Source organism: Oncorhynchus gorbuscha, linkage group LG13, assembly GCF_021184085.1.
Source record: "Oncorhynchus gorbuscha isolate QuinsamMale2020 ecotype Even-year linkage group LG13, OgorEven_v1.0, whole genome shotgun sequence".
NCBI classification, from domain to species: Eukaryota; Metazoa; Chordata; class Actinopteri; order Salmoniformes; family Salmonidae; genus Oncorhynchus; species Oncorhynchus gorbuscha.
The window spans coordinates 22505191-22532309 of record NC_060185.1 but is presented as its reverse complement, the minus strand read 5'-3'; positions in this window follow the sequence as shown (position 1 = coordinate 22532309).

Below are 27119 nucleotides of genomic sequence, written 5' to 3'. Positions count from 1 at the left end.
GCTGGTAGGGATCTGCTCTTACTCCAGCACACTCTCCAACCACACAATCATAGAGAGCGAGAGAGAGACAGAGAGAGAGAGCGAGAGAGAGAGCGAGAGAGAGCGAGAGAGAGCGAGAGAGACAGAGACAGAGACAGAGACAGAGACAGAGAGAGAGAGAGAGAGAGAGAGAGAGAGAGAGAGAGAGAGAGAGAGAGAGAGAGAGAGAGAGAGAGAGAGAGAGAGAGAGAGAGAGAGAGAGAGCAGGGGGGAGTAACTGCGGGTCTAGAAGACACCTGATGAACACCAGAGGGTGTTGCAGAAGCAGGTGTGACAGTAACTGGTACATATGAGGAGTACACAATAACTGGTATATATCAGGGCCAGTAACTGAAAGGTGTTTGCTTTGAATCCCTGAGCCGACTAGGTAAAAAAATATGTCTGTGGCTTTGACTGAGACACTTAACCTTATCTGTGTATCTGGCTCTGTGAAATTGGACTCCTCCGCAAAGCTTGTGTGAATTGCCATGCTATTATTACTTTAAAACAGCACGAAAAGTGTTTTTCTGGTATATGATGCCTGCATGAATCAATTTATGGAAGATAATGTGTGTGTTTGCATGCATCTTTATGTGTGCATGCAAGCCTGTTTGATTGACTATGTGAGCGTCTCTCTCTCTCTCTCTCCCCCCCTACCTGGGGGATAAGGGCAAGTTGACTGTGACCAGTGTGAGCAGCTCAGACCAGTCCAATTCCAGATATCTGTGACATCAGTCACTAACAGATGGAGATCTCTGAACCAGTACAGCCCTGAACTTCCACAACACACACACACACACACAAGGCCAGATACTTGCCAAGACTATCATAGATCAAAAGCACCTTTCTATTGAGAGGCAGCAGCAGGCTCTATGTGACTGTATAGGAGGACAGGGTGAAGCAACACAGAGCAACAAAAATGAGATAGAGAGACAGACCCAAATATCGGTGTCTGTGTGCGTAGGCCTACATAAGGAATCTTGATGAGGGACCAGGAAATTTTGATTTAACCTTTATTTACCTAGGCAAGTCACTTTAAGAACAAATTCTTATTTACAATGACAGCCTACCCTGGCCAAACCCAGATGACACTGGGCCAATTGTGTGCCACCCTGTGGGACTACCAATCACAGCTGGATGTGATTCAGCCTGGATTCAAACCAGGGACCGTAGTGACGCCTATTGCACTGAGATGCAGTGCCTTAGACCACTGCGCCGCTCGGCAGCCCGGTTACCTTGGACAGCGAGGCATGCTGGGCTGTGGGAGACTTAGCCATCCACTACCATTTTGGGGGAAATGTGGTCATTATCAATTGCGTAAACATTATTGTGACACAATTCTCTGAAATCACGTGATAATTTATTGTTCAATCAATGTCAAATATTTGAAAAAGAAATCTCAGAAATCGAACAAACAGAACTATCCTAAAAAGATCTGAAAATCACCAAACACATACAGTACTTCTCAGAGAGTAAGCAGTCATATGTTATGGTCTCAATGCTGGTCATTGCTGATCAATGCTAATCAATGCTGGTCAATGCTGGTCAAAGCTGAACAATGCTGGTCAATAATGGTCAATGTTGGTCTATGCTGATCAATGCTGGTCAATGCTGATTAATGATGGTCAATACTGATCAATGCTGGTCAGTGTGTCATGCAGGTGAATGAGGACCCAAAAGCGACTTGGCGAAAACAGAGTCTTTAATCCAGTAAAGTAATTCTACAAACATAAGACATAATTCCACTCGTAATGACGAGAACAGACTGGAGACTCGATCAAGAACTGCAGGTTGCCTCGGGAAGGCACTTGAACCTAGCAGACTCAGACACCTGCTCTCCACGCAGCATCTGAGGGAAACACGACACGACAGGGAGATACACAGACACAGCACGGTGAACAATAGACAAGGATCCGACAGGACAGGAACGGAAAACAAGGGAAGAAATAGGGACTCTAATCAGGGGGAAAAGATAAGGAACAGGTGTGGGAAGACTAAATGATTGATTAGGGGAATAGGAACAGCTGGGAGCAGGAACGGAACGATAGAGAGAAGAGAGAGAGGAAGGGAGAGAGAAAAAGGGGAACGAACCTAAAAAGACCAGCAGGGGGAAAATGAACAGAGGGAAAAGCAAAATGACAAGACAATCTAAGACAAAACATGACAGTACCCCCCCCACTCACCGAGCGCCTCCTGGCGCACTCGAGGAGGAATCCTGGCGGCAACGGAGGAAATCATCAATGAGTGAACGGTCCAGCACGTCCCGAGACGGAACCCAACTCCTCTCCTCAGGACCGTAACCCTCCCAATCCACTAAGTATTGGTGACCCCGTCCCCGAGAACGCATGTCCATGATCCTACGTACCTTGTAAATAGGTGCGCTCTCGACAAGGACGGGAGGGGGGAGGGAAGACGAACGGGGTGCGAAGAAAGGGCTTGACACAGGAGACATGGAAGACAGGATGGACGCGACGAAGATGTCGCGGAAGAAGCAGTCGCACAGCGACAGGATTGACGACCTGGGAGACACGGAACGGACCAATGAACCGCGGAGTCAACTTACGAGAAGCTGTCGTAAGAGGAAGGTTGCGAGTGGAAAGCCACACTCTCTGGCCGCAACAATACCTAGGACTCTTAATCCTGCGTTTATTGGCGGCTCTCACAGTCTGTGCCCTGTAACGGCAAAGTGCAGACCTCACCCTCCTCCAGGTGCGCTCACAACGTTGGACAAACGCTTGAGCGGAGGGAACGCTGGACTCGGCAAGCTGGGAAGAGAACAGAGGAGGCTGGTAACCCAGACTACTCTGAAACGGAGATAACCCGGTAGCAGACGAAGGAAGCGAGTTGTGAGCGTATTCTGCCCAGGGGAGCTGTTCTGCCCAAGACGCAGGGTTTCTGAAAGAAAGGCTGCGTAGTATGCGACCAATCGTCTGATTGGCCCTCTCTGCTTGACCGTTAGACTGGGGATGAAACCCGGAAGAGAGACTGACGGACGCACCAATCAAACGACAGAACTCCCTCCAAAACTGTGATGTGAATTGCGGGCCTCTGTCTGAAACGGCGTCTAACGGGAGGCCATGAATTCTGAACACATTCTCGATGATGATTTGTGCCGTCTCCTTAGCGGAAGGAAGTTTAGCGAGGGGAATGAAATGTGCCGCCTTAGAGAACCTATCGACAACCGTAAGAATCACAGTCTTCCCCGCAGACAAAGGCAGACCGGTAATGAAGTCTAGGGCGATGTGAGACCATGGTCGAGAAGGAATGGGGAGCGGTCTGAGACGACCGGCAGGAGGAGAGTTACCCGACTTAGTCTGCGCGCAGTCCGAACAAGCAGCCACGAAACGGCGCGTGTCACGCTCCTGAGTCGGCCACCAAAAGCGCTGGCGAATAGACGCAAGAGTGCCTCGAACACCGGGATGACCAGCTAACTTGGCAGAGTGAGCCCACTGAAGAACAGCCAGACGAGTGGAAACAGGAACGAAAAGGAGGTTACTAGGACAAGCGCGCGGCGACGCAGTGTGCGTGAGTGCTTGCTTAACCTGTCTTTCAATTCCCCAGACTGTCAACCCGACAACACGCCCATAAGGAAGAATCCCCTCGGGATCAGTAGAAGCCACAGAAGAACTAAACAGACGGGATAAGGCATCAGGCTTGGTGTTTTTGCTACCCGGACGGTAAGAAATCACAAACTCGAAACGAGCGAAAAACAACGCCCAACGAGCTTGACGGGCATTAAGTCGTTTGGCAGAACGGATGTACTCAAGGTTCTTATGGTCTGTCCAAACGACAAAGGAACGGTCGCCCCCTCCAACCACTGTCGCCATTCGCCTAGGGCTAAGCGGATGGCGAGCAGTTCGCGGTTACCCACATCATAGTTGCGTTCAGATGGCGACAGGCGATGAGAAAAATAAGCGCAAGGATGAACCTTATCGTCAGACTGGAAGCGCTGGGATAGAATGGCTCCCACGCCTACCTCTGAAGCGTCAACCTCGACAATGAATTGTCTAGTGACGTCAGGAGTAACGAGGATAGAGCGGACGTAAAACGTTCTTTTAGAAGATCAAAAGCTCCCTGGGCGGAACCGGACCACTTAAAACACGTCTTGACAGAAGTAAGAGCTGTGAGAGGGGCAGCAACTTGACCGAAATTACGAATGAAACGCCGATAGAAATTAGCGAAACCTAAAAAGCGCTGCAACTCGACACGTGACCTTGGAACGGGCCAATCACTGACAGCTTGGACCTTAGCGGAATCCATCTGAATGCCTTCAGCGGAAATAACGGAACCGAGAAAAGTAACGGAGGAGACATGAAAAGAGCACTTCTCAGCCTTCACGTAGAGACAATTCTCTAAAGGCGCTGTAGAACACGTCGAACGTGCTGAACATGAATCTCGAGTGACGGTGAAAAAATCAGGATATCGTCAAGATAGACAAAAACAAAGATGTTCAGCATGTCTCTCAGAACATCATTAACTAATGCCTGAAAACAGCTGGCGCATTGGCGAGACCAAACGGCAGAACCCGGTACTCAAAATGCCCTAACGGAGTGTTAAACGCCGTTTTCCACTCGTCCCCCTCTCTGATGCGCACGAGATGGTAAGCGTTACGAAGGTCCAACTTAGTAAAGCACCTGGCTCCCTGCAGAATCTCGAAGGCTGATGACATAAGGGGAAGCGGATAACGATTCTTAACCGTTATGTCATTCAGCCCTCGATAATCACGCAGGGGCGCAGAGTACCGTCCTTTTCTTAACAAAAAAGAACCCCGCCCCGGCCGGAGAGGAAGAAGGCACTATGGTACCGGCGTCAAGAGACACAGATAAATAATCCTCGAGAGCCTTACGTTCGGGAGCCGACAGAGAGTATAGTCTACCCCGAGGGGGAGTGGTCCCCGGAAGGAGATCAATACTACAATCATACGACCGGTGAGGAGGAAGGGAGTTGGCTCGGGACCGACTGAAGACCGTGCGCAGATCATGATATTCCTCCGGCACTCCTGTCAAATCGCCAGGTTCCTCCTGAGAAGTGGGGACAGAAGAAATGGGAGGGATGGCAGACATTAAACACTTCACATGACAAGAAACGTTCCAGGATAGGATAGAATTACTAGACCAATTAATAGAAGGATTATGACATACTAGCCAGGGATGACCCAAAACAACAGGTGTAAAAGGTGAACGAAAAATCAAAAAAGAAATAGTCTCACTGTGGTTACCAGATACTGTGAGAGTTAAAGGTAGTGTCTCAAATCTGATACTGGGAAGATGACTACCATCTAAGTTAAACATGGGCGTAGGCTTGTCTAACTGTCTGAAAGGAATGTCATGTTTCCGAGCCCATGCTTCGTCCATGAAACAACCCTCAGCCCCCGAGTCAATCAAGGCACTGCATGTAGCAACCGAACCGGTCCAGCGTAGATGGACCGACATAGTAGTACAGGATCTAGATGAAGAGACCTGAGTAGTAGCGCTCACCAGTAGCCCTCCGCTTACTGATGAGCTCTGGCCTTTTACTGGACATGAATTGACAAAATGTCCATCAAATCCGCAATAGAGGCACAGGCGGTTGGTGATCCTCCGTTCCCTCTCCTTAGTCGAGATGCGAATACCTCCCAGCTGCATGGGCTCAGTCTCTGAGCCAGAGGAGGGAGATGGTTGCGATGCGGAGCAGGGAAACACCGTTGACGCGGAGCTCTCTTCCACGAGCTTGGTGACGAAGATCTACCCGTCGTTCTATGCGGATGGCGAGAGCAATCAAAGAGTCCACACTGGAGGGAACCTCCCGAGAGAGAATCTCATCTTTGACCACTGCGTGGAGTCCCTCCAGAAAACGAGCGAGCAGCGCCGGCTCGTTCCAGTCACTAGAGGCAGCAAGAGTGCGAAACTCTATAGAGTAATCCGTTATGGATCGATCACCTTGGCATAGGGAAGCCAGGGCCCTAGAAGCCTCCTACCAAAAACTGAACGGTCAAAAACCCGAATCATCTCCTCTTTAAAGTTCTGGTAATTGTTTGAACAATCAGCCCTTGCCTCCCAGATAGCTGTGCCCCACTCTCGAGCCCGGCCAGTAAGGAGTGAAATGACGTAAGCAACCCGAGCTCTCTCGCTAGAGTATGTGTTGGGTTGGAGAGAGAACACAATATCACACTGGGTGAGAAAGGAGCGGCACTCCGTGGGCTGCCCGGAGTAGCAAGGTGGGTTATTAACCCTAGGTTCCGGAGGCTCGGCAGGCCAGGAAGTAACAGGTGGCACGAGACGAAGACTCTGGAACTGTCCAGAGAGGTCGGAAACCTGAGCGGACAGGTTCTCCACGGCATGGCGAGCAGCAGACAATTCCTGCTCGTGTCTGCCGAGCATGGCTCCTTGGATCTCGACGGCAGTGTTACGAACGTCTGTAGTCGCTGGGTCCATTCTTTGGTCGGATCCTTCTGTCATGCAGGTGAATGAGGACCCAAAAGCGACTTGGCGAAAACAGAGTCTTTAATCCAGTAAAGTAATTCTACAAACATAAGACATAATTCCACTCGTAATGACGAGAACAGACTGGAGACTCGATCAAGAACTGCAGGTTGCCTCGGGAAGGCACTTGAACCTAGCAGACTCAGACACCTGCTCTCCACGCAGCATCTGAGGGAAACACGACACGACAGGGCGATACACAGACACAGCACGGTGAACAATAGACAAGGATCCGACAGGACAGGAACGGAAAACAAGGGAAGAAATAGGGACTCTAATCAGGGGAAAAGATAAGGAACAGGTGTGGGAAGACTAAATGATTGATTAGGGGAATAGGAACAGCTGGGAGCAGGAACGGAACGATAGAGAGAAGAGAGAGAGGAAGGGAGAGAGAAAAAGGGGAACGAACCTAAAAAGACCAGCAGGGGGAAAATGAACAGAGGGAAAAGCAAAATGACAAGACAATCTAAGACAAAACATGACACAGTGCTGGTTAATGATGGTCAATGTTGATTAATGATGGTCAATACTAGTCGGTGCTGGTCAATGCTGGTCAAAGCTGATCAATGCTGGTCAATGCTGGTCTACACTGATCAATGCTGGTCAATGCTGATCAATGCTGGTCAATGCTGAATAATGCTGGTCAATACTGGTCTACGCTGATCAATGCTGGTCAATGCTGATCAATGCTCGTCTACACTGATCAATGCTGGTCAATGCTGATCAATGCTAATCAATGCTGGTCAATACTGGTCTACGCTGATCAATGCTGGTCAATGTTGATCAATACTGGTCAATGCTGATCAATGCTGGTCAATGCTGAATAATGCTGAATAATACTGGTCTATGCTGATCAATGCTGATCAATGCTGATCAATGCTGGCCAATGCTGATCAATGCTGGTCAAAGCTGATTGATGCTGGTCAAATCTGATCAATGCTGGTCAATGCTGGACAATTATGATCAATGCTGGTCAATGTTGATCAATGCAGGTCAATGCTGATAAATGCTGATCAATCATGATCAGTGCTGGTCAATGCTGATCAATGCTTACCAGTTTGGTTCAATGCTGATGAATGCATGTCAATGCTGCTCAGTGCTGGCAAATGCTGGCCATTGCTGATCAATGCTAATCAATGCTGGTCAATGCTGGTCAAAGCTGAACAATGCTGGTCAATAATGGTCAATGTTGGTCTATGCTGATCAATGCTGGTCAATGCTGATTAACGATGGTCAATACTGATCAATGCTGGTCAGTGCTGGTTAATGATGGTCAATGTTGATTAATGATGGTCAATACTAGTCGGTGCTGGTCAATGCTGGTCAAAGCTGATCAATGCTGGTCAATGCTGGTCTACACTGATCAATGCTGGTCAATGCTAATCAATGCTGGTCAATGCTGAATAATGCTGGTCAATACTGGTCTACGCTGATCAATGCTGGTCAATGCTGATCAATGCTCGTCTACACTGATCAATGCTGGTCAATGCTGATCAATGCTAATCAATGCTGGTCAATACTGGTCTACGCTGATCAATGCTGGTCAATGTTGATCAATACTGGTCAATGCTGATCAATGCTGGTCAATGCTGAATAATGCTGAATAATACTGGTCTATGCTGATCAATGCTGATCAATGCTGATCAATGCTGATCAATGCTGGCCAATGCTGATCAATGCTGGTCAAAGCTGATTGATGCTGGTCAAATCTGATCAATGCTGGTCAATGCTGGACAATTATGATCAATGCTGGTCAATGTTGATCAATGCAGGTCAATGCTGATCAATCATGATCAGTGCTGGTCAATGCTGATCAATGCTTACCAGTTTGGTTCAATGCTGATGAATGCATGTCAATGCTGCTCAGTGCTGGCAAATGCTGGCCAATGCTGATCAATGCTGGTCAATGCTGATAAATGTTAGCCAATGCTGGTCAATGCTGATCAATGCTGGTCAATTTTGGTCAGTGCTGATCAATGTTGGTCATTGCTGACCAATGATAGTAAATGCTGATCAATAATGGTCAATGCTGATCAATGCTGGTCAATACTGACCAATTATGATCAATTCTGGTCAATGCTGATCAATGCTGGTGAATGCAGGGAAATGCTGATCAATGCTGTTCAGTGCTGCCCAATGATGATCAATTCTGGTCAATGATGATCAATGAAAATCAATGCTGGTCAATGCTGATCAATGTTGGTCAATGCTGACGAATGCTAGTAAATGCTGATCAATAATGGTCAAATCTGATCAATGTTGATCAATGCTGGCCAATGCTGATCAATGGTGGTCAATGCTAGTCACTGCTGGTGAATGCTGGGAAATGTTGATCAATGTTGATCAATGCTGGCCAATGCTGATCAATGCTGGTCAATGCTGATCAATGCAGGTCAATGCTGGTCTAATAAAACGTTCCATCTATGTATCCATCGTGTTACTGTTTTCTTGCCATTCAATTCTATTCTCTCTGCTGGCATTTCAGTATGTACAGTGCAAAGAATGCACATATCATTATGTGTGAGTAAGCTTGAGATAGCATTTTTGCAATGTAAACATAAAGACTGGACTGGATTTGACATCAGACACCTGCAGTACAAAAAAACAATAATCACAACAATAGACTAAGGACTATTCAAAGTGAGGTCATACTTCCGAACATTAAAAAACGGTTTGAAGGTAAATCAGTTCTCCAGCTCAAAATGCTTAACGGTCAATTAAAATCAGTGATTTACTTGTGACAGAATGCTACATTGTAGCTTGTCCCATCAGATAACATGGCACACGTTAGCCCTATGCTAACTTCAACAGGTGACACTGATTATATCCTGCCACAAGTTCTGTATCAGGTGTGTTCCAACACAGCACTGCACTGACCATTATTGATTAGCATTGAACATCATTGATCAGTATTGACACACCCTTTCTGGGTGGCTTCGTGGCTTCCCCCTCTTTCTCTCTCTCTCTCTCTCTCTCTCTCTCTCTCTCTCTCTCTCTCTCTCTCTCTCTCTCTCTCTCTCTCTCTCTCTCTCACACTCTCTCTCCTAAACCCAGGTTTTATTGCCCAGGTGGAAACATCATGCTTTGGGGCTATTTTTCTGCAAAGGGACCAGGACGACTGATCCGTGTAAAGGAAAGAATGAATGGGGCCATGTATCGTGAGATTTTGAGTGAAAACCTCCTTCCATCAGCAAGGGCATTGAAGATGAAACGTGGCTGGGTCTTTCAGCATGAGAATGATCCCAAAAACACCGCCCGGGCAACGAAGGAGTGGCTTCGTAAGAAGCATTTCAAGGTCCTGGAATGGCCTAGCAAGTCTCCAGATCTCAACACCATAGAAAATCTTTGGAGGGAGTTGAAAGTCCATGTTGCCCAGCAACAGCCCCAAAACATCACTGTTCTAGAGGAGATCTGCATGGAGGAATGGGCCAAAAAACCAGCAACAGTGTGTGAAAACCTTGTGAAGACTTACAGAAAACTTTTGACCTCTGTCATTGCCAACAAAGAGTATATAACAAAGTATGGAGATAAACTTTTGTTATTGACCAAATACTTATTTGCCACCATAATTTGCAAATAAATTCATTAGAAATCCTACAATGTGATTTTCTGGATTTTTTCTCTCTCATTTTGTCTGTCATAGTTGAAGTGTACCTATGATGGCCTCTCTCATCTTTTTCAGTGGGAGAACTTGCACAATTGATGGCTGACTAAATACTTTTGCCCCACTGTATGTTGAGTGTGTTTAATTTAATGACCTCATGACGGACAGGAAACACACACAACTATATCTCTGAATGTGTACATTTCTCAATTATGGGGTTTACATCAAATTCTTGTATAAAATGAATGAGTAAAGATGAAACTATTTGTGAAATGATGTAATGTGATGTTAAACTTTAATTTGAGAGAATTGTATTCCCTGTAAAGTTGAACTCGTCAGTGCCCCCACCGTGAGCACAGACATGATCTGGCATCATGGTACTGCCATTTTCTATTGTTATGAATAAAACCCAGCGTGAGCTGAGGTTGCAAATGGTTGAATTCCTAAGACTAGAAAACCATACCATGTGGAGAATTGGCTACACGGCTGGAAAAAACACTGAGACTATCGATCCCTACATAATAAGAGCAAATATTAGATATTATTACTAGACTGCAGCTAGAAATTATGTAAACCTGGGATGCGAATACCGACAACCGCCGAAACATCTATTCTAAGAACAATGGACGCCTGACCTATCTATTACAACAGACACTATCCGGAGCCACTGATAAAGCTACAACCATGAAAGACATTGTGACTTCTGGGGAAGTAACCAGAGACTCTCTGATGAACTGACTCTTCAGCAGATGGACCGACAATTCTAACAGAGAAGACGACAATGACAGACGGGCGTAAATATATTTATTGGAATTATTCCTGAATGAGCGGCCGTTCATCTGCAAAGGATTAGCATTTCAATGAATATAATTACCCACTGTGTGTAGTCAATCCATTTTGTCCTTCCCTCTCCTTTATCGGTCCACACCCCCATTCCTTTGTCCACAAAGACGTCATATCGGCTTAGCCCACTAGGGAATCTTCCCCATCATTGTTAATAACCAATATCTACTGTTTGTTTATGCATTTCTGTGATTATTTAGTTAGTTAGTAAATAAATGATTAAGCCAATTGGTGTATGGGTGATTCATAGTGAAGACTGGGTTCGTGCAGATAACCAATAATTCTACGACATTTGAAATGAGACTGATGTAAGGTAAAGAACAATTCATTAATAGAAGACTAATAGATCAGATATTAAAATATCTGAAGAGTTATATTCGGAGAATTATAACTTTGTAATCTGAAGATTTTCCGTGGTGCCCCGACATCCTAGTTAATTAAATTTACATGATTATTTTAATCACATAATATTAATTACAGAGAATTTAATTGATAAAATAAGCCTTCACATTTAATGATAGCCAGAGACACGACACACTATATATACAAACGTATATGGACACCCCTTCAAATTAGTGGATTCTGCTATTTCAGACACAGCCTTTGCTGACATGTGTATAAAATTAAGCATATAGCCATGCAATCTCCATAGACAAACATTGGCAGTAGAATGGCCTTACTGAAGAAATCATTGACTTTCAACGTGGCATCTTCATAGGATACCACCTTTCAAATAAGTCAGTTTGTCAAATGTATGCCCAGCTAGAGCTGCGCTGGTCAATTGTAAGTGCTGTTATTGTAAAGTGGAAACGTCTAGGAACAACTAACGGCTCATCCGTGAAGTGGTAGGCCACACAAGCTCACAGAACGGGACCTTGAGTGCTGAAGTGAGTAGAAATTGTCTGTCCTTGGTTGCAACACTCACTATCAAGTTCCAAACTGCCTCTGGAATCAAAGTAAGCACAATAACTGTTCGTCGGGAGCTTCATGAAAGGAAATTCAATTGGTGACCATGAAATGAAATGGGTTTCCATGTCCGATCACCCGCACACAAGCCAAAGATCACCATGCGCAATGCCAAGCGTCGGGGGGATTGGTGTAAAGCTTACCGCTATTGGACTCTGGAGCAGTGAAAATCTGCTCTCTGGAGTAATATATCAAGCTTCATCACAGACAGTGGCAGTCCGACAGACAAATCTGGGTTTGGCAGATGCCAGAAAAATATCACCTGTCCCAATGCATAGTGCCAACTGTAAAGTTTGGTGGATGAGGAATAATGATCTGTGGCTGGTTTTCATGGTTCGGGCTTGGCCTCTTAGTTCCAGTGAAAGGAAACCTTAATGCTACAGCATACAATGACATTCTAGACGATTCTGTGCTTCCAACTTTGTGGCAACTGTTTGGGGAAGGCCCTTTCCTATTTCAGTAAAAACAATGCCCAAAGCGAGGTCAATACAGACATGGTTTGTCGAGATCGTGTGTAAGAACTTGTCTGGTCTGCACAGATCCCTCAACCTCATCGAACACCTTTGGGATGAATTGGAACCCTGACTGCGAGCCAGGCCTAATCACCCAACATCAGTGACAAACCTCACTAATGTTCTTGTGGCTGAATGAAAGCAAGACCCTGCAGCAATGTTTCAACATCTAGCGGAAAGCCTTCCCAGAAGAGTGGAGGCTGTTATAGCAGCAAAGGGGGGGACCAACTCCATATTAATGCCCATGATTTTGGAATGATATGTTTGACGAGCAGGTGTCCACATACCTTTGGTCATGCAGTGTACCTCAGTCCAACAGCACTTTCTGATCCTCAAAGCAACTATTGTGTATTTGACTGACTGGTCAAATAGCTCTAAAGTGCCAAGTACATGTAAAATGTTGTCGACTGTGGCAAGGCTTCGAATCTCACATCAGTTTGCCCCCTTTCGAAATGTAGATTTATATGTATAGTAGTGTGTTGAAAAGAGACATAGCCTAAAGCCAACAGCATTAAAATGAAGAATTAATTTAGGAATAGATTTCAAACTTTAAGCCTATTAGGCATCCAGACCTCATGAAAGTTGCAAAGGAAACCCTTAATCTTGTAATAAATCAAATCTAGTGATACATAACTTGACTTTAAGGAGCTACCTCTTTTAGTCTTGCACACAAACAAATTGCTATTCCCTAATTATCATATTGCATAGGCTATTACATGGATGTGTACTCCTAAATGTAGGCCTACAAACTTTTACATGCATTCTTATAATCATCTGCTTTGTCACATGTGCGCTATTTGACACGAGGAGTATGCAATTGAGATATTGCCTTCATGTAGCCTCGGCTTCCAGGCCTGTGAGGTGGAAGCTTGGTGGAGCCGACCTGTGGAGCCTACACATGGAGCCTACACATTGAGCCTACCCACGGAGCCTACCCACGGAGCCTACCCACGGAGCCTACCCACGGAGCCTACCCACGGAGCCTACCCACGGAGCCTACCCACGGAGCCTACACACGGAGCCTACCCACGGAGCCTACCCACGGAGCCTACCCACGGAGCCTACCCACGGAGCCTACCCACGGAGCCTACCCACGGAGCCTACCCACGGAGCCTACACATGGAGCCTACCCACGGAGCCTACACATGGAGCCTACACATGGAGCCTACACATGGAGCCTACACATGGAGCCTACCCACGGAGCCTACCCATGGAGCCTACCCATGGAGCCTACCCACGGAGCCTACCCACGGAGCCTACCCATGGAGCCTACACATGGAGCCTACCCACGGAGCCTACCCATGGAGCCTACCCATGGAGCCTAGCCGTAATGATTAAACCGTCTCCTGGCAAAGTGACAATAGTGTAGGATATCATGAATAAATGATTAGGATACACATGTTTTATAGGCTATACATTATTTATAATCATCCACTTTGCCACATGCAGAATGAATCGAGCATCAAGGACCTGCAGTGGACAGTTTTTTTCCTCAACAAAAAAGCTTGACTCTAGGGGGGCTCGAACCAGTGGTTTAGGTACACTATCAATTGTTAACTGTGCCACCTAGAAGCGATGGTGACAACAGTAGCCTGACAGCTATTTGACAAATCCAGGACTTTTAATTTGTTTGTTTTACAATGTACTATAAACGTAATATTGTAAGGACTTTATGTTGTTTTATGTTGTAAGGACCTTGTTTCTTTAAAAGCACATGGATGTTTGTGAAACAGTGGGATTTTGTCATATACTGTATGCGAAAATGGGCAAATGTTGTCAAACGTTAGTAGTAGCTAGTAGGTTAGTCAAGGATGTATCAGTGCAATATTGGCACATAACATTTCAAATCAAATGAAATTGTATTTATTTTTAGCAGATGTTATTGCGGGTGAATTACTTGTGTTCCTAGCTCCAACAGTGCCGTAGTATCAAACAACTCACAACAACTAAAACAAATCTAAAAGTAAAAGAATGGAGTTAAGAAATATATAAATATTAGGATGACCAATGTCTGAGTGATATTGACTAAAATACAGTAGAACAGAATACAGTATATACGTACATATGAGATGAGTAAAGCAGTATGTAAACATTATTAAAGTGACTAGTGTTCCATTATTAAAGTGGCAAGTGATTCCATCTCTATGTATATAGGGCAGCAGGGCTGAGTATAGGTGCAGGGCTGAGTAACCAGGTGGTAGCCGGCTAGTGATGGATATTTAACAGTCTGATAGCCTTGAGATAGAAGCTGTTTTTCAGTCTCTCGGTCCCAGCTTTGATGCACCTCTACTGATGTAGAGGTGCTTTACTGACCTCTACCTCTACTGTTGTCCTTGATGATCTTTTTGACCTTCCTGTGACATCTAGTGCTGTAGGTGTCTTGGAGGGCAGACAGTGTGTCCCCAATGATGCGTTGGGCAGACTGTGCCACCCTCTGGAGAGCCCTGTGGTTGCAGGCGGTGTAACAGCCCGACAGGATGCTCTCAAATGTGCATCTGTAAAAGTTTGTGAAGGTCTTAGGGGGCAAGCCAAATTTCTTCAGTCTCCTGGTAATCAAGCCTACTACTGTTGTGTTGTCTGAAAGCTTGATGATTGTGTAGGAGGTGTGTGTGGCCACGCAGTCATTGGTGAACAGGGAGTGCAGGAAGGGGTTAAGCATGCACCCTTGTGGGGAACCTGTGTTGAGTATCAGCGAAGTGGAGGTGTTTTTATACCTTCACCAACAGGGGGCGGCCTATCAAGAAGTCCAGGACCAAGTAGTCAATGAACAGCATTCTTGTCCAGATGGGATAGGGCAGTGTGCAGTGCAATGGCGATTGCATCGTCTGTGGATCTGGTATTTGGTATTTTATTTGGATCTATTAGCTCCCACTATTAGCTGTTGCAAAAGCAGCAGCTACTCTTCCTGGGGTCCACACAAAACATGAAACATAATACAGAACATCATTAGACAAGAACAGCTCAAGGACAGAACTACATACACTTTTAAAAAGGCATATGTGTCTGCTGTCATCATATGTATTAGTTATGGTCATCAAATTATTCTCTAATTTTGGTTAGGTCAGGGTGTGACTAGGGTAGGTACTCTAGTTTTTGTATTTCTATGTTGTCCTGGTATGGATCCCAATCAGAGGCAGCTGTCTATCGTTGTCTCTGATTGGGGATCATATTTAGGCAGCCTTTTCCCATTGGGTTTTTGTGGGATCTTGTTTGTGTGTGCCTGTGAGCACTCTATGACTTCATGTCTCGGTTTGCTCGTTATTGTTTTTGTAAGTTTCATTTGAATTAAACATGTGGAACTCTACGTACGCTTGCCTCGGTACGAGTATGATTACCACGACGAGTGTGACAGGTGTGCTATTTACAGATTGGCTATGTACAGGTACAGTGATCGGTAAGCTGCTCTGACAGCTGGTGCTTAAAGTTAGTGAGGGAGATATAAGACTCCAGCTTAAGTGATTTTTGCAATTCGTTCCAGTCATTGGCAGCAGAGAACTGTAAGGAAAGGCGGCCAAAGGAAGTGTTGGCTTTGGGGATGACCAGTGACATATACCTGCTGGAGCGCGTGCTATGGGTGGGTGATGCTATGGTGACCAGTGAGCTGAGATAAGGCGGGGTTTTACCTAGCATAGACTTAGATGACCTGGAGCCAGTGGGTTTGGCGAAGAAAATGTAGTGAAGGTCAGCCAACGAGAGCATACAGGTCGCAGTGGTGCTTAGTATATGGGGCTTTGGTGACAAAACGGATGGCACTGTGATAAACTACATCCAGTTTGCTGAGTAGAGTGTTGGAGGCTATTTAGTAAATGACATCGCCGAAGTCAAGGATTGGTAGGATAGTCAGTTTTACGAGGGTATGTTTGGCAGCATGAGTGAAGGATGCTTTATTGCGAAATAGGAAGCTGATTCTAGATTACATTTTGGATTGGAGATGCTTAACGTGAGTCTGGAGGGAGAGTTTACAGTCTAACCAGACACCTAGGTATTTGTAGTTGTCCACATATTCTAAGTCAGAACCGTCCAGAGTAGTGATGCTAGTCGGGCGGAAGGGTGCGGGCAAGGATCGGTTGAAGAGCATGCATTTAGTTTTACTTGCATTTAAAAGCAGTTGGAGGCCTCGGAAGGAGTGTTGTATGGCATTGAAGCTCGTTTGGAGGTTTGTTAGCACAGTGTCCAAAGAAGGACCAGATGTATACAGAATGATGTCGTCTGTGTAGAGGTGGATCAGAGAATCACCAGCAGCAAGAGCGAAATCATTGATATATACAGAGAAAAGAGACGGCCCGAGAATAGAATCCTGTGGCCCCCCCATAGAAACTGCCAGAGGTCCGGTCAAGAGGCCCTCCGATTTGACACAGTGAACTCTATCTGAGAAGTAGTTGGTGAACCAGGTGATGCAGTCATTTGAGAAGCCAAGGCTATTGATTCTGCCGATAAGAATGCGGTGATTGACAGAGTCGAAAGCCTTGGCCAGGTTGATGAAGACGGCTGCACAGTACTTATCGATGGAGGTTATGATATCGTTTAGGATATTGAGTGTGGCTGAGGTGCACCCATGACCAGCTCGGAAACCAGCTTGGAAACCATGGGGTGGGATTCAAAATGGTCGGTGATCTGTTTGTTAACTTGGCTTTCGAAGATTTTAGAAAGGCAGGGTAGGATAGACATAGGTCTATAACAGTTTGGGTGTAGAGTGTCTCCCCCTTTGAAGAAAGGCTTTCCAATCTTTGGGGATCTCAGACTATACGAAAGATAGGTTGAATAGGCTAGTAATAGGGGTTGCAACAATTTCGGCTGATATTTTTAGAAAGTGAGGGTCCAGATTGTCTAGCCCAGCTGATTTGTAGGGATCCAGATTTTGCAGCTCTTTCAGAACATCAGCTGTCTGGATTTAGGTGAAGGAGAAGCAGGGGGGACTTGGACAAGTTGCTGCAGGGGGGTGCAGAGCTGTTGGCCGGGGTAGGGGTAACCAGGTGGAAAGCATGGCCAGTCATAGAAAAATGCTTATTGAAATAATCAATTATTGTAGATTTATCGGTAGTGACAATGTTTCCTATCCTCAGTGCAGTGGGCTGCTGGGAGGAAGTGCTCTTATTCTCCATGGATTTCTGTTCGTCATGGGCATTTCCTGCCTAAACTTGCCCACCTTGCCAATTAAATAATCATTAAAATAATTGGCAACATCAAATGATTTTGTGATGAATAAGCCATCTAATTCGATGAAAGAGAGTTGAATTTGTCTTTCTGCCCATAATTTAATTTAAAGTACCCCCCCCCCCAAAAGGCCATCATTCTTTGTATCACTGATCTTGGCTTCATAATAAAGTTTCTTCTTCTTCTTGTTGAGTTTAGTCACATAATTTCTCAATTTGCCATGTGCAGCCAGATTTATTGGCCACTCCTTTTGCCCCATCTCTTTCAACCATACAGTTTTTAAATTCCTCATCAATCCATGGAGCCTTAACAGTTCTAACAGTCAGTTTCATAACAGGTGCATGTTTATCAATAATTGGAAGATGCAATTTCATAAATTCATCAAGTGCAGCGTCTGGATGCAAATATTTTTTAACATCATCCACATAAGAGTCAGAGCAAAATCTTTTGTATGATCTCTTATACACTATTTTAGGCCCAGCTGTTGGAACTTTGGCTTTCCTGGATAAAGCCACTATATTGTGATCACTGCATCCAATGGGTGTGGATACAGCTTTAGAACAAAGTTCTACAGCATTAGTAAAAATTTGATCGATACATGTGGATGATCCTGTAGTGTTTGTCAACACCCTGGTAGGTTGATTAATAACCTGAACCAGATTACAGGCACTGGTTACAGTAAGAAGCTTCCTATTGAGCGGACAGCTTGATGAAAACCAGTCAATATTTCGGTCCCCAAGAAAGTAGACCTCTCTGTTTACATCACATACACAAAGCATTTCACACATTTAGATACTGAGTGTTAGCACTTGGTGGCTATAGCAACACCCCAAAAGAAAATGCTTTAGATGTGCCAAGTGAACCTGCAACCACAACACTTCAATAACACTTGACATAAGATCTTCTCTAAGCATTACAGGGATATGGCTCTGAATATATACAGCAACACCTCCCCCATAAGCATTTCTGTCTCCTCTATAAATGTTATATCCTTGTATTGTTACTCATGTATCATCAAATTAATTATCTAAGTGAGTCTCAGAAAAGTATAATATATGAATGTTATCTGATGTTAGCAAGCTATTGATTTCAGCCCTTTCCTGGTTAGCTTATCAGAGGTAGACATAATATTGAAAAGAGCACACAAATCAAGAGAATAAATAAATATTCAGCAGTCCATTAATCAATGTGTGTGTGTGTGTGTGTGTGTGTGTGTGTGTGTGTGTGTGTGTGTGTGTGTGTGTGTGTGTGTGTGTGTGTGTGTGTGTGTGTGTGTGTGTGTGTGTGTGTGTGTGTGTGTGTGTGTGTGTGTGTGTGTGTGTGTGTGTGTGTGTGTGTGTGTGTGTGTGTGTGTGTGTGGTTGAGGCTACAAACCCATAGACTTGGCTCTCTCATCCCTTCCAGGCTTCTGGGATGGAGGGTGGACAATGAGCCTGTCATAAAGGATGTATGCAATGTCCTGATGCACTCTGGCAGCTTTCATGGCTGGGATCAGTTCTTTCCTCTTCTGGCGCACAACATCAGGATAGTCCTCGTTGAAGATATACGTTCCGCTAAAGTTCTTGGCTCTTTCCAGAACAGCTACCTTGTCCTTGAACCTCAGGTACTTGACCACTATTGGCCTGGGTCGGTGGTGGGTTTTCCAGTCCTGTGGGCACGCTCCACCTCAATCTTCCTGTGGACCACCTTCAATTTCTCAGAGATCATTTCCCTCACTTTGTCCTCAGACTCCATCCGGATCTCATGTGAAGATTTTGCAATTCCATCCCTGTGACGTAGAAGTCCGTCACTGGCCGCGGGCAGCATTTGGTTCTTTAACGCACACACATATTCATCACTCCTCCCTGCGCCATTATAAGATAAGTTAACAATGTGGGTCGACACACAAATTAACTTCTCTCTTGGTGCATGCATTTCACACTTGTCAATGTTCATATTTGAGAGATACAATAATTATTATACTTATCAATGTTGTGGATGAGCGCATTGTTTATTTGTTCTGTTCCTCTCTCTCCATCTCTGTAGCTTCCGGGTATGCTGGAAAAGGACCCGAGCTAAGGGAATTGGGTTGGCTTTATAGTGCCTGTCCCAAATGGCTCATTAATGCATATGGGCATATTGAAAGATATTGTCAGTAGTGATGTAATGTTGTAAATGTTATGTTGTGATATTGTTTGAAACCGTGTTGCAATGTATATCCTTTAGTATGTTTAGTTCATGGAAAATGTAAGTTTGTATTGTTAATTGATTAATTAATTAGGGTTAATTGTTCTGAGGGGAGGGGCTAGCCCTACAAAAGGAGCCTCTCTTTCAGTCATGGAGAGGCATTTTGGATTGAGCTGTGGATGGGGCAGCATTGTTTTTAAGCTGTCCCATAAGGCAGTACTGATGGCAGTACTGTTGTTTTTTCCGGAATCACTTGTAAATAAACACCTTTGCACAGAAGAACTTTTGCGGCTCCGCCATCTTTTTATTTTGATAGAGGGTAGGTTATCCAGTTTAGCCTTCTGGCCTACTCTACGTGACAATTCCCAACCATGTTCCGCCTTGATTGTCCCTCGAGATAGTCTGATTTATCTGTCATTGTTATCATGGATTCACACACAGAACTGATGTCCACTCTCAATGACTTACAGGTTGCTGTAATCTTGCTGTTCTCCTGCTTCAACTCGTTGAGCGGACCCTGGGAGAACTGCAAACTGTTCTTCAGGTCCTGGACCTCTCTGGTCAGGTCATCTATTCTTTTATTAGTAGAATTCATGAGTATTTGGACAAAACAATTGAAGCTATTTTCTTGTTGTTGTAACAACTGCTTGTAGGTCTCTTTATGTTTGTTTAAAATATCCTTCACGTGTTATAGAGAGACTCCACTGGCACTGTACTCAGTGGTACTCCCGCCAAACCCTCATACTTTTGAACTCTACAGATATTTTACAGATATACAGATATACAGAACTCTACAGATATTTTCTCTCCCACGCACCGGCTGCCTTTCATTCTAGTCTGAGCACAAACCCTCATACTTGCTTTCCATTAATTATAATCAACATAATAATTCAAATTTCCTGCCGCAGCAGAATTATTTTCCTGCTGTAGCAAACTGGCTCAAATTAAGATCCTACATCTGTATACGCACACACACATAGGCCACTCACCTGGGCTTCACATGAAAAAAAATAAAGAAGTGCCCTCCTGTAAGAAAGGCTGTGATTGTGGTGAACAGAATGGGCATTCAATCATTTTTGTCCTGGCCCTTTTTGTCCTGGGTACCTGGGAAGTGTGTGTGTGTGTGTGTGTGTGTGTGTGTGTGTGTGTGTGTGTGTGTGTGTGTGTGTGTGTGTGTGTGTGTGTGTGTGTGCGCGCGCGCGTGTACAGGTACAGGTGTACAGATGTAGGATCCTAATTGGATCACCCTGTTGCAGGTGAAATTTGAAACTGGTAGTGTATTTGTGGTTTAAAAAGGCTTCTGAAGTTTGTAAATTTCACTTGACATTTCAGACTTGATTTTCCTTTAAATGTATCAACCCCTACGAAAATGTCCATGAATTATAATCCACATAATAACTCACATTTCCTGTTCCTGCAGGATTATTTTCCTGCTGTAGCAAACAAATTTGGCTCAAATTCCGATCCTACATGTGCATGTACTATGAACATTTTTGCTTTGTACAGCTATGTCAGACTTCTCTGATGAAGCATAGAGTGGTTGAAAGCTGGTGATTTGGGAACAGCCTCCTGCAGTCCTGAGAATGAAAGAAAAGCCATTCTATCATACTGTACTGGCATATTGGAAACCTTTTGACTGTCTCTGCGACACCTGAGCACAAACATTTCTATTCAGGAGACCATGGGTGGCCACAGAACAGCTCTTTAAGAACATAAAGAACATTTGAAAAATCTTCTAAGTCTTCTACATGTAACAAGTATTTTGGGGTGTAAGGGAAAATGTATGGGTGTAAAAAGTGCATATTTACTTTAGGAATGTAGTGGAGTATAAGTAAAAGTTGTCCAAAATATAAATACTAAATTAAATTACAGATACCCAAAAACAATACTTAAGTTGTACTTCAAAGAATTTTTACTTATTTATGTTACACCACTGATCTTTGATGCTTCCAAAATGAAAGCTGCAACACAGCTAGTAAGAAGAAACATAAAGACAGAGAGAGGTACACAGGAAGTGAAGATAGAAAAAAACGGGGTGGCAGGTAGCCTAGTGGTTAGAGTGGAGGAACGGCAGGTAGCCTAGTGGTTAGAGTGGAGGGACGGCAGGTAGCCTAGTGGTTAGAGTGGAGGGACGGCAGGTAGCCTAGTGGTTAGAGTGGAGGGACGGCAGGTAGCCTAGTGGTTAGAGTGGGGGACGGCAGGTAGCCTAATGGTTAGAGTGGAGGGACGGCAGGTAGCCTAGTGGTTAGAGTGGAGGGATGGCAGGTAGACTAGTGGTTAGAGTGGTGGGACGGCAGGTAGACTAGTGATTAGAGTGGAGGGCCAGTAACCAGCAGGTAGCCTAGTGATTAGAGCGTTGGGCCAGTAACCAGCAGGTAGCCTAGTGATTAGAGCATTGGGCCAGTAACCAAACGGTTGCTAGATTGAATCCCTGAACTGACAAAGTAAAAATCTGTGGTTCTGCCCATGAACAAGGCAGTTAACCCACTGTTCCCCACTAGCCGTCATTGTAAATTAGAATTTGTTTTTAACTGACTTGACTCGTTAAATTAAAGAAACACACACAAGAGCCGTCATATTTGCAGCCAGCCCATAAAATCGGTTACGAAATCAGTTGTCTAGATTCCTGTGTTCAGGGGCACAACCTTGGTTTTAGAAGTGGGCAAGACATATCCTGGCGGGGGGCTGGGGTCCTCCCTCCAATTTTTGGGGGTATCTAAAGCCAATTTGGGGTCAGTTTTATTGTAAATAAGAATATAATATTTTTTAAACACTTCTACATGAATATGGATGCAACCATGATTATGGATAATCCTGAATGAATTGTGAATAATGATGAGTGAGAAAGTGCTAACCTCCCCTGTTAAGGTAATGGTGAGAGGTTAGCATGTCTTGAGGGTATGATATCTGTGTGTCTGTAGCTTTCATTGTTCACGATTCATTCAGGATTATCTGTAATCATGGTAGCATCCACATTAATGTAGATGTGTTTAGAAACATATTCCATCCTTATTTACAATGAAAGTGACTCCAAAATGACACAATACATTATTTACCATTAATTTCTATTGGGCACAAAATAATCTGAAACACAACAAAAAGAAATAGCAAATGCATACAACAAATGTCACAAGTCACAAGCTTGATGCAGTCATTCCGTGCTATGAATATGGTACCAAATACTTAACTTTGTACTACTTTAATATACATAAAATTGAGTTTGTCCAAATACTTTTGCCCCCCTAAAATGGGGAGATTATGTACAAAAAGTGCCGTTACTTCTAAACGGTTTACCCAAAATCGATTAAAATAACCTCAAATTAAAGCTGACTGTCTGCACTTTAACTTCATAGTCATTGTTTGATATCAAATCCACACTTTTAGAGTATAGAGCTAAAAGAAGAACAAATGCTTCACTGTCCCAATAATTACGGAGGGCACTGTAATTCATATCATAGGCCTAATAGTAATGTAGAGATATTTTACTTTCAATCAATATAGCTGGATAGCTGTCACGCCTTGGTCATTGTATTTTGTGTTTTTGTTATATGTTTGGGTAGGCCAGGGGGTGACATGGGTTTATATGTTGTATTCGTATTGGGGTTTGTATTATTTGGGATCGCGGCTGATTAGGGGTGTGGTATAGGCTTGGCTGCCTGAGGCGATTCTCAATTAGAGTCAGGTGCTTATCATTGTCTCCAATTGGGAACCGTATTTAGGCAGCCTCAGTTTCGCTTTGTATTTTGTGGGTGTTTGTACCTGTCTCTGCGTAGTAGTCACCAGATACGCTGTAATTAGTTTCACGTTCTGTTCTGTTGTTTTGTATTTAGATTCAGTTATTTTCATGTACCGCGTTTTCATTCATTAAAGGCATGAGTAACATACACGCTGCATTTCGGTCCTACTCTCTTCATTCAACAGACGAACGCCGTTACAGAAACACCCACCACTCACAGACCGAGCAGCGTGTGAACTGGCAGGAGCTAAAGGAGGACGTTATGGACAGCAGAAGCATGGAGTATACGACGTGGGAAGAAATCGACAGGTGGGCGGCCGACCCAGAGAGAGTGCAGGTGCCCGCTTGGGATTCGCTTCATCAGTGCGAAGAGGGCTATAGACGAATGGAGTCTAAAAGGAAAACACGGCGACGCAGAGCGAAAAACGAAAGTAACCCCCAAATATTTATTGGGGGAAAGCGCAGAGAGAGAGTGGCTGAGTCAGGGTTCAGACCTGAGCCAGCTCTCCCTGTTAATCGTGAAGAGCAGTTGCAGTGGGAGAGGCTGCACCACTTGGAGAATTGGACATGGGAGGAGGAATTAGATGGTAAAGGACCCTGGGCGCAGCCGGGAGAATATCGCCGTCCCAAGGAAGAAATAGACGCGGATAAAGCGGAGAGGCGCTGGTATGAGGAGGCAGCACGGCGACGTGGTTGGAAACCGGAAAAACAGCCCCAAAAAATTATTGGGGGGGGCTAGAAGGGAGAATAGTTATGCCAGGTAGGAGACCTGCGCAAACTCCCTGTGCTCACCGTTGGGCTAGAGAGACCGGGCAGGCACCGTGTTATGCTATGGAGCGCACGGTGTTTCCAGTGCGGGTGCAGAGCCAGGTGCGGCACATACCAGCCCTTCCTATTGGCCGGGCTAGAGTGGGCATCAAGCCAGGTAAGCTTGGGCAGGCTCGGTGCTCAAGAGCTCCAGTGCGTCTGCACGGTCCGGTCTATCCAGAGCCACCTCTACACACCAGTCCTCCGGTAGCAGCTCCCCGCACCAGGCTTCCTGTGCGTGTCCTCGAGCCAGTACCACCAGTTCCAGCACCACGCACCAGGCCTCCAGTGCGCCTCGCCTGTTCAGCGCAGCCAGCGCTTTTCTCCTCTCCTGCGCTGCCGGAGTCTCCAGTCTGCCCAGCGCCGCCAGTGCTCCCAGTCGGCGCAGCGCGGCCAGTGCTACCAGTCGGCCCAGTGCGGCCAGTGCCCCCAGTCTGCCCAGCGCGGCCAGTGCTCCCAGTCTGCCCAGCGCGGCCAGTGCTCCCAGTCTGCCCAGCGCGGCCAGTGCTCCCAGTCTGCCCAGCGCCGCCAGTGCTCCCAGTCTGCCCAGCACCGCCAGTCTGCCCAGCGCCGCCAGTCAGCCCAGAGCTGCCCGACAACCAGTCTCTTCCAGATCTGCCCGACAACCAGTCTCTTCCAGATCTGCTCGATAACCAGTCTCTTCTAGATCTGCCAGCCAGCCAGGATTTACCGGAGCCTACTACCTGCCTGAGCTTCATCTCAGTACTGGGCTTCCTCTCAGTACTGGGCTTCCTCTCAGTAATGGGCTTCCCCTCTGTCCCGAGCTGCCCCTCTGTCCCGAGCTGCCCCTCTGTCCCGAGCTGCCCCTCTGTCCCGAGCTGCCCCTCTGTCCTGAGATGCCCCTCTGTCCTGAGATGCCCATCTGTCCTGAGAAGCCCCTCTGTCACGAGCTGCTCCTCAGTTATGTGGGGATCTGGGTGAGGTCTATTAGGCCATGGTCGGCGGAGAAGGTGGATTATCCCAGGACGCGAAGGGGAAGAACTAGGACATTAATGGAGTGGGGTCCACGTCCCGAGCCAGAACCACCACCATGGACAGACGCCCACCCGGACCCTCGCTATGCTCTTGAGGTGCGTCCGGGAGTCCGCACCTTAGGGGGGAGGTTCTGTCACGCCTTGGTCATTGTATTTTGTGTTTTTGTTATATGTTTGGGTAGGCCAGGGTGTGACATGGGTTTATATGTTGTATTCGTATTGGGGTTTGTATTATTTGGGATCGCGGCTGATTAGGGGTGTGGTATAGGCTTGGCTGCCTGAGGCGATTCTCAATTAGAGTCAGGTGCTTATCATTGTCTCCAATTGGGAACCGTATTTAGGCATCCTCAGTTTCGCTTTGTATTTTGTGGGTGTTTGTACCTGTCTCTGAGTAGTAGTCACCAGATAGGCTGTAATTAGTTTCACGTTCCGTTCTGTTGTTTTGTATTTAGATTCAGTTATTTTCATGTACCGCGTTTTAATTCATTAAAGGCATGAGTAACCTACACGCTGCATTTCGGTCCTACTCTCTTCATTCAACAGACGAACGCTGTTACAATAGCCCTGTCATGCCCCTAGTCTCCACCAAACTGCAGCGCCCCAACCCAACACAACCCACTCAGCTTTAGGATCTTAGTGAAACATTCATTATTGGTTTCAGGTGTGTTAGGCCAAAGCCACAGTGACAACCAACATTACGGCAGACCTCCAGGGCCAGGACGTGGGCATTTTTTCAATACAGACTCCTTTTCAAATCAAATCCAATCGTATTCGTAACATTCGTCAAATGCAACAGGTGTAGACCTTACAGTGAAATGCTCACTGACAAGCCCTTAATTAACCAACAATGCTGTTTTAAGAAAAATATCATTGTGATTTTGCTATTGCAATTGTTTGTAGGCTGATGTAGCCAAATTGTATCTATGATCGTACGCTATCCATTTATGTTTTTTGTATGCTATTTTATTATATGAGAATTAACCAATGATATCAGGCCACACCCGGCCATGATTACAGACACCTGTGTGTGTCTTTTGACACTATATAAATGAGTCATCCCGCAGTGTTTGTCATTATACCCTGATGAAGACAGCTTGTCTGTCCAAACGTTGGACATAAATATTTTTGCATCTGAGCTCCTATAGTGTGCGGCTCTCCTTTATTTTAAAAAAAAATACCAACACATTTTTTTAAAGATAAAAATATGAGAAATAAAAGTAACAAATAAATAAAGAGCAGCAGTAGAATAACAATAGCGAGGCTATATACAGGTGGACCGGTACAGAGTCGATGTGCGGGGGCACCGGTTAGTTGAGGTAATTGAGGTAGTATATACATGTGAATAGAGTTATTAAAGTGACTTATGCATAGGTAATAACAGAGAGTAGCAGCAGCATAAAATAGGAGGGGGGGGCAATGCAAATAGTCTGGATAGCCATTTCATTAGATGTTTATAGTCTTATGGTTTGGGGGTAGAAGCTGTTTAGAAGCCTCTTGGACATAGACTTGGTGCTCCGGTGCCGCTTCCCGTGCGGTAGCAGAAGAAGAGTCTATGACTAGGGTGGCTGGAGTCTTCGACAATTGGTGGGGCCTTCCTCTGACACCGCCTGGTATAGAGGTCCTGGATGGCAGGAAGCTTGGTCCCAGTGATGTACTGGGCTGTACCCTCTGTAGTGTCTTGCGATCGGAGGCCGCGGAGTTGCCATACCAGGCAGTGATGCAACCAGATGCTTTCGATGGTGCAGCTGTAGAACCTTTTGAGGATCTGAGGACCCATGCCAAATCTTTTCAGTCTCCTGAGTGGGAATAGGATTAGTTGTGCCCTATTCATGACTGTCTTGGTGTGCTTGGACCATG